The sequence below is a fragment of the Canis aureus genome, chromosome 17, assembly GCF_053574225.1.
Source record: "Canis aureus isolate CA01 chromosome 17, VMU_Caureus_v.1.0, whole genome shotgun sequence".
NCBI lineage: Eukaryota > Metazoa > Chordata > Mammalia > Carnivora > Canidae > Canis > Canis aureus.
The window spans coordinates 26,510,335-26,528,075 of NC_135627.1; the positions used below are offsets into that span (position 1 = coordinate 26,510,335).

At 34.5% G+C, this 17,741-nt stretch overlaps 1 long non-coding RNA gene and 1 pseudogene across 2 annotated transcripts in view; both read right to left on the reverse strand.

The window, feature by feature from the left end:
- LOC144287855 (uncharacterized) overlaps positions 1-17,741 on the reverse strand; it is a 354,870-nt gene that overhangs the window by 151,940 nt on the left and 185,189 nt on the right. The gene's annotated exons all lie outside the window — the stretch shown is intronic.
- Positions 5,275-17,741, reverse strand: part of LOC144287602 (proteasome subunit alpha type-1 pseudogene) — a 34,471-nt pseudogene continuing 22,004 nt past the window's right edge.

The following is a 17,741-nucleotide window of genomic DNA, read 5'->3' on the forward strand; positions in this document are numbered from 1 at the left end:
TTAACTTCTTGATCATAGAGCTGAAAGGCAGACTGTGTAATTGAGTAAGCTTATAATTTTTCAGAATCATTTCCCTCTTTTTTTAAGTAAACATATATATGACAAATTTTGGCATGTATCAATTGTAAATAAATGAATCCAGTAAAGGTTATCTCTAAAGAGGGCCAGGGTGAATGGTAAGCCAAATCTTGGTTTCATTTTTCTTAGATTCATTTCACCTTCAGAACAAGTGTAGGCACTAGGTACTGACACTAGTATTAAGGACAAGAAAACAGAAGTAAATCCAACATAATAGGTAAAACTGTATTTGCTATGCTCTCAGTGGGTATCTGTCTCTGAGAATAGCTTCTTCAAATTTGCCTTCAAGAAAGAGTGGAATTATATAGAGTGTAGGAATCACCCTGAGAGTGAAAATTCCTGCTGTTTTTTGGGAAACATGATAGAAACACAGACTTGCACAGAAGCACTTTTCCAAAAATAGTGCTCTTCTGAGGATTTGGCCTTTACAATGACTGTCATTATCTGTAGAGAAGAGTACAAATGACCATACGGTTTTCATAGATGATTCCAAAAGTGCAAAGTGATAGGAGAATACAGAATCAGTGTTTATGAACAAAAAAGCTAAAAATATAAAAATAAAAAGACCATCAAAATCATCATACTCCTGATTTCTCTCTCTCTCAATTTCTCTCTCTCTCAAATACGCACACAAATGAGGTGCAGTTAGAGAGAATACTTAATATTTAGATGAGACTCTCATCTATTTTGATCAGGGAAGCAGCTATGAGTCCCCATCAATCAACAGACCTTTGAAATTTTCCTATCACCATGAGAATAGCTTTCCCAAAAGTTTTCTGGGTGGTTTTATTTAAAATTACTGCCGGATGCTTCTAAAGAGAAAAAACTATCTAAGTCTATTATGTTTGCACACTGCTGACACAAATGGCAACAACTGTTGTAGCTATCAACACTATATGATGATGGTTAATATAAGTTTCATCAACCCAAACCTGTGTGTTCTCTTCTCTACTACACTATCCATGCCTGGCATTCTTTTTGTTTTTATGACACTGCCTTTTTTTTTTTTTTTTAAGAGAAGGAAGGGTAGGGGAGGAGGAAGGGCAGAGGGAAAGGCAGAGAGAGAATCTCAAAGCAGACTCCTGAGTGTGGAGCCTGACTCAGGGCTCAACCTCACAACTCCAAGATCATGAGCTGAGCTGAAATCAAGAGTCAGATACTTAATCAACTGAGTCACCTAGGAGCCCCATGACACCGTCTTAAATGCCAGTTTTCCATTATTTCTAGAACAGAAATCTAACACTAATGTTCAGCTACTAAAAATGAGTATGGCTCTACTGGTCACTTTAGTCAGAATCTGTTATGATTATTTGGTGCCTGTACCATGTTGGTAATTAGATATTTAATTTAAATTCCTATAGCATGATCTGTACTTTTAGATGTATTTTAAAACTCTTTTTCCTCCAATTGACCAACTTTTCCAGAAGGTACTTCCCTATTTATATTCAACAAATATTCCCCTGAATGTTCCTCCTTGCTTTTATTAAACTATTACTATCACTATGGTTCTCATTTTCCTCACCACCTAAAAGTGTTTTTTTTTTCCATGCTACATATAACTCAGAGTATGGAAATGGCACTAGTATCACCCCTGCTTCTAAATACTATTTTCAAAATCATATGGTAAAAAATTCAGATTCCTCTGAGTGTGTTCTGTTTCTATTGTGTTCCATGACCTTTATATAAAAAGTATTGATTTACCTTCTGCTAACCTTCTATGCTCCTTTGATAGATTAGCTCCTGTTATCATACTCTTCTACTATATTAAAACACCTTCCATTAAAATATATTATTTAGACATCCATGAAAATAGCCCATCCATCTCTCAGTCCTTCTCTTCTATTTCCCTTCAACAACCCATATCCAGTGTTGAGTTTGGATTTTTCATCATTCAAACTATCTTCTCTTAAATCACAAACTCAAAAACAAGCTACCTTCCAACTGCTACCTCTTAACAGGCAGTATGCTTATTCAAGTATATTCTAATTTTTTATTTGCTTCAACAGGTTTTCCATCCTCTAACACATTTTATATCCTATCCCATCATCAAGTCCATTTATTTGACTATTTTCCTAAGAGCTCATGTTATTGATATTACACTTTTATCATTTAAGTTTATATCAACACTATTTTTTTAATATTTTATTTATTTATTCACAGAGTCACAGAGAGAGGGAGAGGCAGAGACACAGGCAGAGGGAGAAGCAGGCTCTATGCAGAGAGCCCGACATAGGACTCTTGACCCCAGAACTTCAGGATCATGCCCGGGGCCGAAGGCAGTGCTAACCCTCTGAGCTGCCCAGGGATCCCCTATATCAGCACTATTTAAAGGCAGCCATCTGTCTTACTATATACAAGAAGATGTTTCTAATGAAAACAAAATTATATAAATTAGAGTAAAACTATGATTTAAATTGTTCATTATCAGTCTCAATTAGGCCCTAAACTTTCTGGATATAATACTATGGTGATATGGTAAAAGATCCAGGATTCCTAGAGTAAAGTTGTAGATGGTTTGTGATAAGAGTTTTGGTCAAAGCAAGATCAGAGGTTCTAGTCAAAGACTTGACTTCACACAATAGGAGCATCAAGAGACTCCAACGTTTTCCCTTATTTGTTATTTTAAAATGTTTTAGTATTTTCTAAGATAATATGAATTTTTAGGTTCTAGCTTCTTATTGTTTTTATTGCTATAAAAGCAGCATATTTATCTATCAAAACTTTATCGGAGAAGCAGAACCAATATGAGTGAAGTAAGAGATCTATTGCAGATACGAACTCTTACAAAATAGTAGGGGCTGACTGAAAAGTATCTTGGTGGATACTGTTTCTGCTTTAACAGTGGGTTTGAAGATTCTATAGGTCAACTAAGACAGCAGCTGACAGCAACTAAAGGAAGGATGGATGTGAAAAAAGGAAGAAGATGATAAACTGAAACCAATGAGGACAAAACAGAAGCAATAAGATGAGGCAGGACTATGAGGACGAGGGAGAACATTCTTGAATGAACCTGCATGTTTCTCTCAATGACATGGGTGAAATTCAAGAATCGCTAGCATCCTTTGCTACAGAACTGGAGATGCCCATACAACTCATCTAGGACTTGTAGAATCTACAGGAAGATATTTGGCTGCAGCTGGACTATCTGGGGGCATGGCAGCTACCCCCTATGAATGAGGTAACTTAGCACAACACTTACAACGTGCTTGAGCTCCCACTGTGCTTGAATACTGACACCAAGTTAACAAGTGGTTTCTGTTTTACATCAACCTCTCAAATATTGTGCTGATTTCCATCATAGTTTACTCATATTCTGGACTGGAAGAAGAATTTTTCAAAATATTATTCCAACTGTAGTAGGTTGGTAGGATACACACCTACTACAGTATCTATTTTTAAAAATTACATTATAAATTTTGGATTATCTGGTAACCCTAAATGTAATTGCAAGTGTCCTTATAGAAGGGAGCCAGAAGGAGGTTCAAGTATAAAAGAGAGAAGAGGTAATGCAATGTTGGAGGCAGAGACTGGAGTAATAAACTCTGAAGATTAGGAATGGCCTACAAATGGTATAATGCAGTGAGCTACAAGAGCATGGAATATTCTCTCATAGCCTCCAGAAGGAAACAGCCCTGTTGGCACCCTGATTTTAATTGAATGAAATTAATGTAGGGCTTCTGGTCTCTGGAAATGTAAGACAATAAATTTGTATTTTTTAAAGCTATTGCATTTGTGGATATTTGCTATAGCAGCAGTAGGAAAGTAATATAGATACTACTGTGAGGAAACCAACAAAAATGGTCAGGCACAAAACTACACAAAATTGAAGATATATTGTCCCAAAGAGTAGAGACTACCGTCATGTTATAAAATCCACATGGATCAACGAAAAACGAAAATTCAGATTTCTAGTAGTTCAAATTGGTGAAAGCTAAAGGAGAGAGTATCTGCAGTATACTGGAAGAGTAAGTCAAGACTAACTCTTAAATTGAGGGATAGAAAGCCACAAGGGTATTTTATTTTGAAGATTGTTTCCTCTTAAATCTAAGTCCTTAGTCTAATACAGCTGAGAAGCAGCTTATTACCCTTCGTAAAAGACTAAGTGGAGATAAACATTTCCTGATTCCTCACAGATTTCAGACAACTGAATTTAACATACATTTCAAATGCAAGAAACATGATAAAATCATTATAAAATGTAAATTAAAGTATTAAAAGAAAATATTTTAAAATATGATTTAAAACAATATTATTTTTGATATAAAGTATTAGCACATTAAACACAATCTATAGTAATGAAAAAAGAAACTTAAAAACATTAAAGTAACAAATTGAGATGGAAGATTTAGAGCCAGATTTTAAGCTATATTTAAAAAATCAGGTTAAATGTTTAGAATCATGACAGTAAATCTTCTATAAACATTTGACTTGATAATTTTTCAGGAACAGAGCATAACATGCGTACATATAAAAATAAATATTCAAACTTAGGTTCAGAATTTTTTATAAAGTTGGACAATTTTCAGCTGCAGATACAGGCATTTAAATGTTCTAAAGTCTGAGAAAATTGATCATTTTAGCTATTTTACTGAATAAAAAGTGAATCAATCACAGTCTGATAAAGGAGCAGTCTGAATTCATCTTTAAAATGTAAATCAAACACTAGCAAGACATTACTTCAAATTCCAAAAATATGAGGTAATGGTGGCTTTGTTTTGGTGTTAATTGAAAGATCAAGGAGGTGCTCAGTGGTTGGGTGGGGACTATGAGGACCCTCAGCAGTGCACAACTTCTCATTCAGTTCTTGTCTCTCTGCAGGAAGCAATCTCTCCTTAGCCATGTGTAAGAATATAATTTTACAATTAAAAAAAAAAAAGAATGTCCCTTAACAGATTTAAGTCTTTGAATTATAGTCTTCATGTTTCTGTTTGCTTCTGACATTTAGTGCAGGGTCATTTAAAAATCATCTGATTTAAGAGTCTCATTTTATAGATGATGTAATTGGAGTTCTGATAATTTCAGTGTCTTCTCTAAGTATACAAATTAAAGACTTCAGCCTAATAAAACATAATTTTAAAGGAAAAGAAAGAAAACAATAAGATACTCTCTAAAGGAGTAAAGTACTACAATTTACTCTGATAGAATCAGGAACTTTTATTTATCTATCTATCTATCTATCTATCTATTTATTTATTTTGCAGGTGAAACAATTTTATTTCACAGTTGTCTTTAAAACCACAAAGACACTATGTTCTTCATATAAAAACATTAGTACAGATAACTATACTTTCTAGAAAATGATTATATAGACCCTCTCAAGAAAAATGCACACCATTATATGGTTCAGACAAGTTACTTGGGAAAAACACATCTGGACCGATTCTTAAAACATACCAGAAGACCACACTGCATCTTTTGGTTCAAAGTATAGATTACTGTCATCAGTAAGGGCTCCTGCATTCTTACATATTTGATAATACACATATAGACTGGTTTGTGACTTAATGCTCCATTGGTTCATCAGCCTTTTCTGCAGGTTCATCAGCAGGTTGAGCAGGCTGTGCCTTTCTCTGTGGTCTTTCTTCAAGACCTTCCAGGAACGGAGATACATCATCATCATCATAAATCGTAAACTCCAAGTCTTTACCAACAATTCCAATGGAAACATTCTTTGTAGTTAGGTACTGTTCTGCAAGAAGTGTCTCTCATAAGGCACACAGACCATGTTTAACCAGTTCATTCAAATTGCACTCCATAAACCCAGACATATGTCCCTCCAAGTAAGTACGAGCTGATTGAGAACGGGCTCCAATGGACATGGCTCTACAGTCAAAATAGTTGGCAGACGGACAGGTTTGGAAAATGTGAGAGCCCATATCATCATAACTAGCAATAAGCAGTCCAACACCATATGGTCTCCCACCATACCATTATGTTGGTATCTGGGTCTTGCTTCCAATTAGAGATACAAGACAAGACACAGGAAGAGGTCTGTCAAATACAAATCTGGAATCCAAACACTCCTGGAGCATAAAATTACATAACAGTCTAGCATCAGCAGTAGGTCCCGCAATTGAGATCCCAATATGCTTATCAACATGGAGAATTTTCTTCTGATGAGCTGCAAGCTCTGACTGTGCTCTCTTCAATGCAACCAACACTGCATGGGTTTTTGATTTCAGACCAACTGTGGCTGAACCTTGTTTGACAGCTTCCATTGCATATTCAATGTGATGAATACTGCCCTGAGGGCTCCAAACAGTGACGTCATTGTCATACTGGTTGGAAACATGTTTCCAGGGTGGGTCCCGCTGTGGCCTCCGGCAGAGGTGGCGGCTTCAGGAGCACCTTATATTTATTTGAATCAACATAAAATTCTCTTAAAATCTCAGTCACTGATACTTTAATCCTAATTATTTAATCCATAACAGTAAATTTAATATAGTAAATTTAGAAAGATTTTCAAGTTGTCTTCAACATTCCAGTGTTGCTTGCAGGGATTAAAATTTTCATATAACTTAAAAAAATATTTTTTTTTTTTTTTTTTTGAGAGAGAGAGAGAAAAAAAGGGAGAGCTTGAGGGAGTGAGATGGGGCAAAGGAAGAGTGAGCGAGAGAGAATCTTAAGTAGGCTCCACCCTAGCACAGAGCCAGATCCAGGGCTTGCTCTTACAATCACAAGATCATGACCTGAGCCAAAATCAAGAGCAGGATGATTAACTAACTAAGCCACCCAGGTGCTCCTTACTTAAACTTTAAAATAAAATATGAAGTGTAAAATCTATCACTCAATTACACATTTTAATAAAACAACCAAACTAAATTTTTCAAGTCTCTAAGATATGTAATTATTTTAATCATTACATTTTTTATTCCAAATACAGATATTATCCCTAACCAAAAGTATATCATTAATGTATCTATGATTTATATCATCATCTCTATATTTTATTCTAAACCTTTCCAGGGTTAAAAATATCTTAACCTTAATGATATAATTACAATATTCGAAGTAAACTGGAATTAACAAAGTGAACTGAGGTTAACAGCTGAGGTTACTAAGATCACTTATTTGCTAGATAATTTTTGTTCAGGGTGATAACTGTCACACACATACACACAGAGTGACCAAATTTTTATTGTTGTTAAACTGGGACCACAATTGGGGTCTCATTGTTCATATTTTTGTGTTCAAGTCATGTCAGTATCTTAGTCTTGTTTGAGCTAGGGAGATAAACATGTCTAAATTTCTCCCCACACATGCATACTAAAACAATATTTACCAACCTTTACCATCTGGACAATTTTATATTTACCAGGGTTAGAACTTAAAGGTTCCTATTTTGCCCTAGTAACATTTTGATATAATTCTACCAGATTTTACATTTTTACACAATTCTGCAGGAACCTGTTTCTACTTTATGATTTGATTAAACACTCTCTCCCACTACCCCCATATCTATCTATCTCTTTCTTTCACTCTCTCTCTCTTTCATTTTCTCTTATTATAGGTCACAATTCCTACTGTATTCAAATTACATCTAGGTGATTTTTGACTGTTTCCCAAGGATCTGTCTGAATCTGAAGTTATATATCTATATCGCTACAATAAAATATTTCATAAAGCCACATCCTAAATATAAATTTAGTTTCTCATTTTGATAGGACTTATTGTCACTGTTTTAAAATTTCATCTATGCTGGTTTCAAGAAGAAAAGTTAATATAATTAGTTGAGTCTGTCTACATAAATATATGTTTAAATATTCCATTATCCCATCTAAATAATGTCAAGGTCAACAGTTAAATGAATGAAACTATGGGAATTCAAGAATACACTCAAAATTCTAACATAGGGTATTCTCTCTAAAAATTCTCGAAAGAGTAATTTATGTTAGATTAGCACACCAAAAATATTATATAATAGAGTGACTAACAATCCTTTGTTTTTCTCCCTAGCCTCAAAGAGGAGAGAGATAATGGGTTAGGCAAATAGAAACGTAAATGCCTGCCTTGTTCTGATAGATGTAAGGGAGTCAAGATCTTCCCTCTACCCTTTTTGATTTTTTCATTGGACCTAAGAATTAAATTGACATAAGAAAGATCAACAGAACAACATGCAGATTTAAGTTCAATGTGATAGAAGAGCTTTCATAAGATAGACTCTTTGCACCTTTTGAAATACACCAAATGGATTGAGTACGTAATTAAAAAACATTTTTTTCCTTGTCAGTCATTGTCTTATATGCTTAGCATAGATGTCCAGCTTAATAGTGTATGATAACAGTGTTCCTAGAACACAACTGAAGACCTGGTGAATCGAAGAAATGTGAGAGGTGGCGCTAGGAGACAGATGTCTATGGAATGATGCACATCTTCTTTTAAGTTGGGAGGATGGAGATCTGCTTCATGAAGAAGCTGGGGGTGGGGATGGGGGTGGGGAGAACATTTAACAACATGGGGACCAGTCAGAGGAATCCCCTTATTTCTGTTTTGCATATGAGGAACCCTAGAGTAGCTAGTTAAGGCTCTCTAGTTTAATAAAAAATCATGGAGTCTTATGAAGACTCTTCGTAAGTGTTAATAGGGATATTATCCACTTATTTTGGTCACAGTTTCCAATTTTTAAAAATATTTAGGTAATCTTCTCCCCCTTCCCCAAATCCTAATTATTGTAGATTCATTAGTGTTGAACCAATGCTTTCTCATGTCTCAATTCTTTGTATATGCATTCTTTTCAGATGTATTAAACAAACAAAAAACCCTTCAAAAAAAAAAGATAGACTCTTTTATACTAGATGGAACAAAGAGAAGCAGTTATGGAAAAGTAATTCAACTATGTGGGGAGACTAGAACAAGATAAGAATTATTTTAAAGAGGTCTATTTGTACAGAATTCTCTCTTGTTTCTGCCTCCCTGTCAAACAATGTTTCTTTTCTCTTGGTAGAGGGAGGGCACCTTTCACAAGGAGTTTTTATCTCCTGGTTTCAGACAGAAAAGGAAATTAGAATGACCTTCCTGTACCTGCTGATTCTCAAGTGCCTTTTTCTTAAAATAATCCTTATGCCAACCTGGTATATTTTGGGTAGCATATTCTGCCATAGTTTGCAGGCTAATTGGAGAAAGTGGTTCCACATTTGAAAGGGTTTCACATCTGAGCATCTGAATATCTACTTCTACCCTGAAGCTTAAAACAGCCTTTCTTAGGAAAATATTAATGTAGAAAGTTGGATATATTTCGAGTTTTCCTAAAAGTAGAGTGGAGTAGAGGAAAAACAAAAGAGAAAAATAACTCTGTTGTTTGTAGCTATTCGTTAGATTGGGTTCATCCAGAGGAACATGAAACAATATACGACACACACCAATCAGGTCAGGAAGTAGAAAGATTCAGCATAAAGTGGGGCTGATTGGAACAAAACTCTTCATGACGAAATCTGAGGGAAGTGAATAGAAATTTCCCTCAAACTGACATGAAATACAAGGATCTAGGTTTACTTGAAAAGGTCGTTAAATGTATTATAAATTTTAACAGGAAGTATCTATATAATACTAATTGTTTCTAAGATTCTTATTAACAGAGTAGAAAACAATATCGCTATGTTATTAGAAATGCCAGGACACCTGGGTGACTCAGTGTTTGCACATCTGCCTTTGGCTCAGGGTGTGATAGCAGGGTCCTGGGGTCCAGTCCTGCATCAGGCTCCTCACAGGGAGCCTACTTCTCTCTCTTTCTATATCTCCGCTTTTCTCTGCTTATATCTCCGCTTCTCTCTGTGTCTCTCATGAATAAATAAAACCTAAAAGAAAGAAAGAAAGAAAGAAAGAAAGAAAGAAAGAAAGAAAGAAAGAAAGAAAGAAAGAAAGAAAGAAGAAAGAAAGAAAGAAAGAAGAAAGAAGAAAGAAAGAAAGAAGAAAGAAAGAAAGAAAAAGAAAGAAGAAAGAAAGAAAGAAAGAAAGAAAGAAAAAGAAAGAAAGAAAGAAAGAAAGAAAGAAAAAGAAAGAAAGAAAGAAAGAAAGAAAGAAAGAAAGAAAGAAAGAAAGAAAGAAAGAAAGAAAGGTGACATTCTCAGTAGATTGTCAGAATTCTCAAGTTTTATATAGAAAATGAGGCACTTCAATTGAATTCTACATTTTGTCTACATTTATTAAATTCTCAAAAATGTTTGTGTATTGTCATGCTTTAGTTTGAGATTTTCTTTTTTAAGATTTGGGAAAACACTGCCCCCCCTACTTTTCTCCTTTGACATTTGTAACAACCTAACATTTATTTTTCTTTGTCAAATCACCAGCCAATTGCCTGAAGCAGTGTTAACTTTGGCCAATTTTCTAACTTTTAACATAGCATTTAATACCTTTCATTACCAGACTACTGCATATCCCTCCAAGTGCAGCTCCCACCTCTCCTCTGAGGAACAAACATACCCCTGGTGAATAATAGATAATATTTGCACTTCCTAGCATATACCCTAATCTTTCAAACTTATGAAACATTAACTTCTGAGCTGTCCAAAACTGGTAAGTTGCCTGCCTTTATTGTGTTTCCAGGGAAATGCTTTTTATTTTGCAATATGGGAATTGTCTCTGTTGTTTCTCTCTTACATAAACATTTGAGTTAGTCTGTTGCAGACTTCGCACTTTTATTTACACTTGATACTTCTACTTTGTTAAAGTCAGGGCTAAAAAAAATAAAAAATAAAAAATAAAGTCAGGGCTAATTACAAGTCAACAGGTAATTAGTTGAAGGAATTAAAGGAGAGAGGAAGAATTTTCAAAAAGGGGCAGAGAGAAATGATGGATATATGGCATCATACATTTGTCAAATACCTATAATGTACAGCATAAAGAGTGAATAGTAATACAAACTATGGGCCCTAGTAAATGTATCATTATTGGCTTATCAAATGTAATCAATTTACCACACTGATGCAAGACGTTAAAAACAGAAGAAATGAGAGGGGGCTCAGTGATTGAGGGTTGGTACAAGAACTTAGTATTTTTTTTTTTTTAGATTTTATTTATTTATTCATGAGAGACACAGAGAGAGAGAGAGAGAGAGAGAGAGAGAGAGAGAGACAGGCAGAGGGAGAAGCACTCAGGGAGCCTGATGTGGGACTTGATCCCGGGACTCCAGGATCACACCCTGGGCCGAAGGCAGGCACTAAACTGCTGAGCCACCTAGTGATCCGGAACTCTGTATTTTCTGCTCATTTTTCTGTAAAGCTAAAACTGCCTTAAATATAAAGTCCATTAATTTTTAAAAATGGAATGAAGGAAGGAAAAAAGGAGGAAGAGAGGGCAAAGAGAAAGAAGGGAGGGAGGGAGGGAGGGAAGAAAGGAGGGAGGGAAGGAAGAGAGGGAGGGAGAAAAGGAATGAATGAATGATTACTACAAGATCATTTCCAAAGAGGCAATTATGGAAAAATTAAGTCCATTTTTTTTTAAGTGTGTTGCTATAATACATAACATCAGGACACCCCTGATTGATTAGTAAGAGCAGATATGCTTCTGGGAATGGCCCTGCATTCAACCACATCCAGTATGTACATAGAGGGCACCGACAGAAAGGCACAAGCAGAAGTGCTAGAAAAGAACAGGACTGGATGGGGAAACTCCTGTCCTGCCATTGCTGATCAAGTCACCAAAAATTTCCTGCAAGCCTGGGTGACTGTTTGAGGGCAACACACTCCTTTATGTCAAGGGACCAGAAAAGGTTGGCATTAGAAAAAAGTGGCTTTAGCAGTTAGGAGCTTTGAAACTGAGAGCAAATGACCACAATCATGAAATCCCTGAAAGTAGTTAGGATCGTTAACTGTAAGGAATTAGCACCCAGTGATACAAACTAATAATTCACATCAAAGTATATTTCAGAAAGGGTGAGAGAATATCCTGTCAGTTCAAGGATCCAACCTTCTTCACATTTCCCTACTCTCCCATCACAAAATTATCTGAATTTCAACTTCATACCAGTTTCTACCTTGGCAGAGAAAAATAATAGGTCTCTGAAGAAAGACAGTTAGCTCAGTCACCCAAGCAGAGACTAAGTTACTAAGAAGCTCTACTGGAGGGCAGCCCGGGTGGTTCAGTGGTTTAGCGCTGCCTTCAGCCCAGGGCGTGATCCTGGAGACCCAGGATCGAGTCCCACGTTGGGCTCCCTGCATGGAGCCTGCTTCTCCCTCTGCCTGTGTCTGCCTTCCTCTCTGTCTCTCATGAATAAGTGAATTTAAAAAGAAATATTAAGAAAAAAGAAGCCCTACTGGATTATTGGATTAGCAAACATTTCTTAACTAGACAATTTTTCCTCCCACTGAAGAGTGGATTTGGACTCACTGGGGACAAGAGATCAGATACAGATAAATATAGTCACTTCAATAGTGCAAGTAATTTTTACACTCATGGTGAATTAATATTTTGAAAAATTTTTGTTTAATTTTGCAATAAGGTATGTCATACCCATACTAAAATACTACAGGCTTTAAACTCCCATATAGCTAGTGCTCTATATTTAAGCCTTTTTGTTTTTCTCTTCTAGTCATTTCAAGATGTGGGTATTGTAGAATACTACATGTGGAAAACTTGAAGGCTTCATAAATGAAATATAATTTCTTCTGATGGAATTTATTTTTTTAAACATTTATGTATTTGAGAGAAAGAGAGCATGCAGGGGGTGGGGCAGAGGGAAAGAATCCCAAGCAGACTCCCTGCTGAGTGAGGAACCCAATGCAGGGCTTGATCTCACAATCTTGATATCAAGACCTGAGCTGAAATCAAGAATTGGATGCTTAACCGACTGAGCCACCCAAGTTCCATAAAAACATATTTCATAATAAATCTGGAAGTTAGACTAAATTTTCAAATTAATAAAATAATTATTGTTAGCTTGATCTATTCTCCTGAGAGATTTCAATTAAAAGAAGCCAACAAAACTTACAAACTAAAGCCACCATTTCTAAGCTTTAGTGCAGACTGATTTGAATAAACAAATGAGAGAATGGGGCAGCCCAGGTGGCTCAGCGGTTTAGCACTGCCTTCAGCCCAGGGCATGATCCTGGAGACCCGGGATCAAGTCCCACATCGGGCTCCCTGCATGGAGCCTGCTTCTCCCTCTGCCTGTGTCTCTGCCTCTCTTTCTCTGTGTCTCTCATGAATAAATAAATAAAGTCTTAAAAAAAAATAAGTAACACTTAAAAAAAAATGAGAGAATGTCTGAGCAACAAATTTAGTGTTATAGTCCTTTTGTCTTTGCACTTTGAAGGCTCATGCTAGAAGGCATGAAATATCTGGGTCTAATAAAATGGCTTGAATAAATAGTGGAAATAAATTATTATGAGAAAGAACTAATCTCCCACAGACTAATATAACCTTAGATACAAATTATGTTTCTTTTATTTATATGCAAATAAGATGTTCTACTTGAGTCTTAAGAATTTCTTAGATATCTAATTGGCATTTCTTATGCTACTGGTGATATCTGAACAAGCAAAGAGAAACATACTCTATTTACCTAATACTGATCAATATTTACATTCCTAATACAAAACATTCTTAGAATCAAAGCATATGTTTAACAAGCTTTCTCATTTTTTTTCCTCAACATATCAAAGTCCTGGCATTTTATTACTTTATTCATCTTTTTATTTTTATTTTTTTACTTTATTCATCTTAATCTTCCATTAAATAGTCTTAGTATTGTCAAATGTTTTCCCTTACCAACTGTATTTCTCATTTTAATGCTGTTAAAAAGAAACAGTCCGAAATGGAGTCACTTATATGCTAAACCCACCAAGATTTAAAAGCTATCTTAATTCCCAAAGGAAGATTATTTTATCCCCAATAGGCCCTTTTGTCTCTCAAAGAAAGGTAATCTCACCTCAAACAACGCTTTTTTTCATTAATGTCTTCCCATGCTTTAAAAATATTTTCCCTTTCTGCAGCCTTTTGAAGCTTTTTTCATATTGCTAGATGAATCACTCAATAAAACCGGTTAGATCTTTAAAATTTACTTGATTGAGTGCAGCCCGGGTGGCTCAGCGGTTTAGGGCTGGCTGCCTTCAGCCCTGGGCCTGATCCTGGAGATCTGGTATTGAGTCCCACGTCAGGCTCCCTGCATAGAGCCTGCTTCTCTCTTCTCTGTCTCTGTCTCTCTCTCTCTCTCTCTTTTCTTTCCTCTCTGTGTATTCTAATGAGTACATAAATAAAATCTTAAAAAAATTCTTTGGAGAAATTTGGCTATTTTGCTTGACTTGTACAGTTTTCCAAACTCCAGGTTTTGATGATGAATAATTTTGGTGCAGTTCTACATGTATCTTTACACTCTGAATTTTCTGCAACTTGGCAACTATATGAAGAAACTCTAGTCTCTACTAGATCAGACTCTAGTTCAATCTCTCTGGCAAGACTACAGACGGTGTTGGTAAGTATATAAAGACACACAATGTCTAGTTGTCTCTCATTTAGATTTCCACAGCCATTGATGCTTAAATCCTATAAATTATTATTTTAGGGAATTTGCAAAAATGGTGAGATTCTAATTTTATCATTATTTTTGTTATTGTTTGAAATTTCTTTATAAAAGGACGCAAACTTCATCTTTGATTTGGCAATCCAAGGTTAGAACGGACCTAGGGAAATTTGGAAAAATGCCTGATTCTTTCACTTTATTTACCACATAATGAATGGTTTTCTATCACTCTCTGAAAATGGCATTTTCTATTTTATCTTTAGGAAATCATAAATATAACCAATATTGGTTGGCTTTGTTGCAATAAAAAAATAGTTATTTGAAACTCAAATCACTCCATCTTATGACAGTGGAAGCCTGTTCATATTGAATCCTTAGTCTTTGACTCTCAGAGTCTTTAATAGTTTCATGCTAATCTGGTAAGAAAGATATTACAGAATAATATGTCTTCTGCCTCACATATTCAATCAGCCATTTCTTCAAGAAGCTATGGTTTCTGAAAATAAGAAATGGGATCTGGGAGTTAAGGATGCTAAATATTACTGGATTCATCATCATTTCTAGATATTTTTCAGATTTTTCTTTCTGAAGGATTTTCAGATCTTACAGGGAAAGCTAACAAACATTTACATTAATGTTTTATATATAATAAAGTACATGTGATGACATTTATTATATATAAATACTAAGAGCTAATAAAACTATATGTATGTAAAATACTGTATTAATATCACTACTTATACAATTGTTATAATTTCAGCGATTTTTTTTTGAGATTTTTTTTCCATCTGCTTTCCCTCCCTCCATTTATATAGTTGTAATATAGCTATACTGGCAAAATATATACTCATAATATGCTATATTGTCTCTTAATATACTGTCTTGGTTCTATAGAAAACTAAATTTAATGGTCATCATCACCTTATTTAGGTATCTTTCTGATCATGTTGGTTACCTGAACTCATTGTCTCGTATATTCTTCAGAAATGACACATGAGGAAATATTTACTAAGTTCTAGCACACTGATAACGTTTTGTCTATGATTATATTTGATCATTGATTTTGCTGTATAAAAAATACTTGGTTTAGTGCCAACTTCAGCCCAGGGCATGATCCTGGAGGCCCAGGATCAAGTCCCATGTTGGGCTCCCTGCATGAGCCTGCTTCTCCCTCTGCCTGTGTCTCTGCCTCTCTGTGTGTGTGTGTGTGTGTGTGTGTGTGTGTGTGTCATGAATAAATAAAATCTTTAAAAAAAAAAAGAAAAATGGAAAAATGTACACATATAAAATAAAGTGTCCTAAACAGATTACATAATACTTAATAAATTTTGTTTTTAATACCTGTCTCCTTACATTATAAGCCTATTCACCTCAGTGATGGTCTATTCTTTATTTTTTCATGCATTTAGCAATGTGTCAAATTCTCCTCATTTATATAACGTAAAATAAAAATAAAAAATTTAAATATAGCAGTTTAAACATGGGTTAAACAACAGCTTATAACAGCAACAAAATATTTCTGAAAGAAACAAAACAAAACAAACAAACAAAAAAAACCCACAAGATGATAAAGGCAGGACAGGCTCCTTTACCCAATTTGGTTACTGAAAAAAGTTGAATTAATGAAGTCTGTTTCTCTGTTTATCTGTCTCTGTTTCATTCTCTTTTTCTCTCCATCTTTCTTTTGTTTAACCATCTGTATGAGATGATACTGACATATTCTTAAAGTATAGTTAAGTAAAGTTTGATAGGTTTTGGCCTTGACATTAAGGTGAAATCATCAACACCATCCCAATAACAAACCTATTCCTCATTCTGAGAGGTGTGTTGCCACTTTGTCAATCTCTCTTTCCCTCTCCTACCTGTGGCCTGGGCATAATGATTTGTTTCTAACAAAATATAATAAAAGTAATATAGGTTTTAAAGAATTATAGTTGCATTCCCCAATGACAAGTTAGAACATATTTATCTATGTAAGATATTCTAAATTTACTACTAGTAATTTTTTATATGATCTTACATTTCATCACTTCATTGGCTGAAATCCCTCTTTGGTTACGTAATGTTTCCCTGATGTTAGAAATGACATTTCTTGGAAATACAAAATATAATAATAGAGATGCTCTTAGTATATGATTAAAAGACTAATTTCAAGAAGATATTTGAGGCCAGTACTCAAATTCATATTCAATACACGATTCTATAAAAGATATTAAATGAATACAGAGAATGAAAAATTTCTTATCATAAACTTGAAGTGAAAAGTCCTCTCAGTCTAAATTTCTGTATTAGTATCACTTTAACAAAATCAGGTTAGACTGAAAGATACATATATGGGTTACACATAAATAGAGTAAATCTTAAGTAAAGCACAAGTATATAATTTTTACTTATAAAGTCAAAAAATTACAATACAGGAAGTAAATTAAACTATGTATTGTTTAAGAATTTGGCTGTTAGAAAATTATATGCATGTTAGTGCTTGATTTAGAATGCATTTTCCTTATTTGTTTTTCAGTAACTTTCCAATTCTATTAAAGACAAGGGGAAGTTTCCTTGATGAGATACATAAATGTTGACATAAAATTTTTATTAGTTCTCTCAGTACTGGGGTTACATGATTTAATTCTTCATGTAAGCCTATAATATTTTCTTTCCATATGAGTCTCGTTTGTCTTAATGAACATGAAAAATATAGCAAAATCAAATATTTCAAATATACTCGAAGCCTAGCATTGTCGAAAACATAAGTGATTCATTCCTACCTGCCTCAAAATGATGTTTCTGATGTCCTTCTTATGGTTGTCTTGGCAAAATACTTTTTTTACTTGATAATCTAGGACTTCAGTAAGAATTTGGGGGGGTCAAATCTTAATGTAGACCTCATCTTGATTTAGCTTTGGCAGATAAAACAAACACAGAAATCATACTTCTTGTTTGAATTCACAATATTTATCATGGAAACCAAATTATTTTATTGATAGAAAATGTGCAATATGGAGAATGTTACACCTTTCCCCACTATAAAAAGTTAGAAAATGTAGGGTTGCCAATTATGTAATTTTATAATGACATAATATAATTATGTCATTTAAATTCATATATAATTCATATTCATATAAATTTCATATAAATTATTACTTCTCAATGAATTTAACAATGTATATTTTAAGTGATTTGCGAGATAGAAAAGACAGGGCTGGCTAAT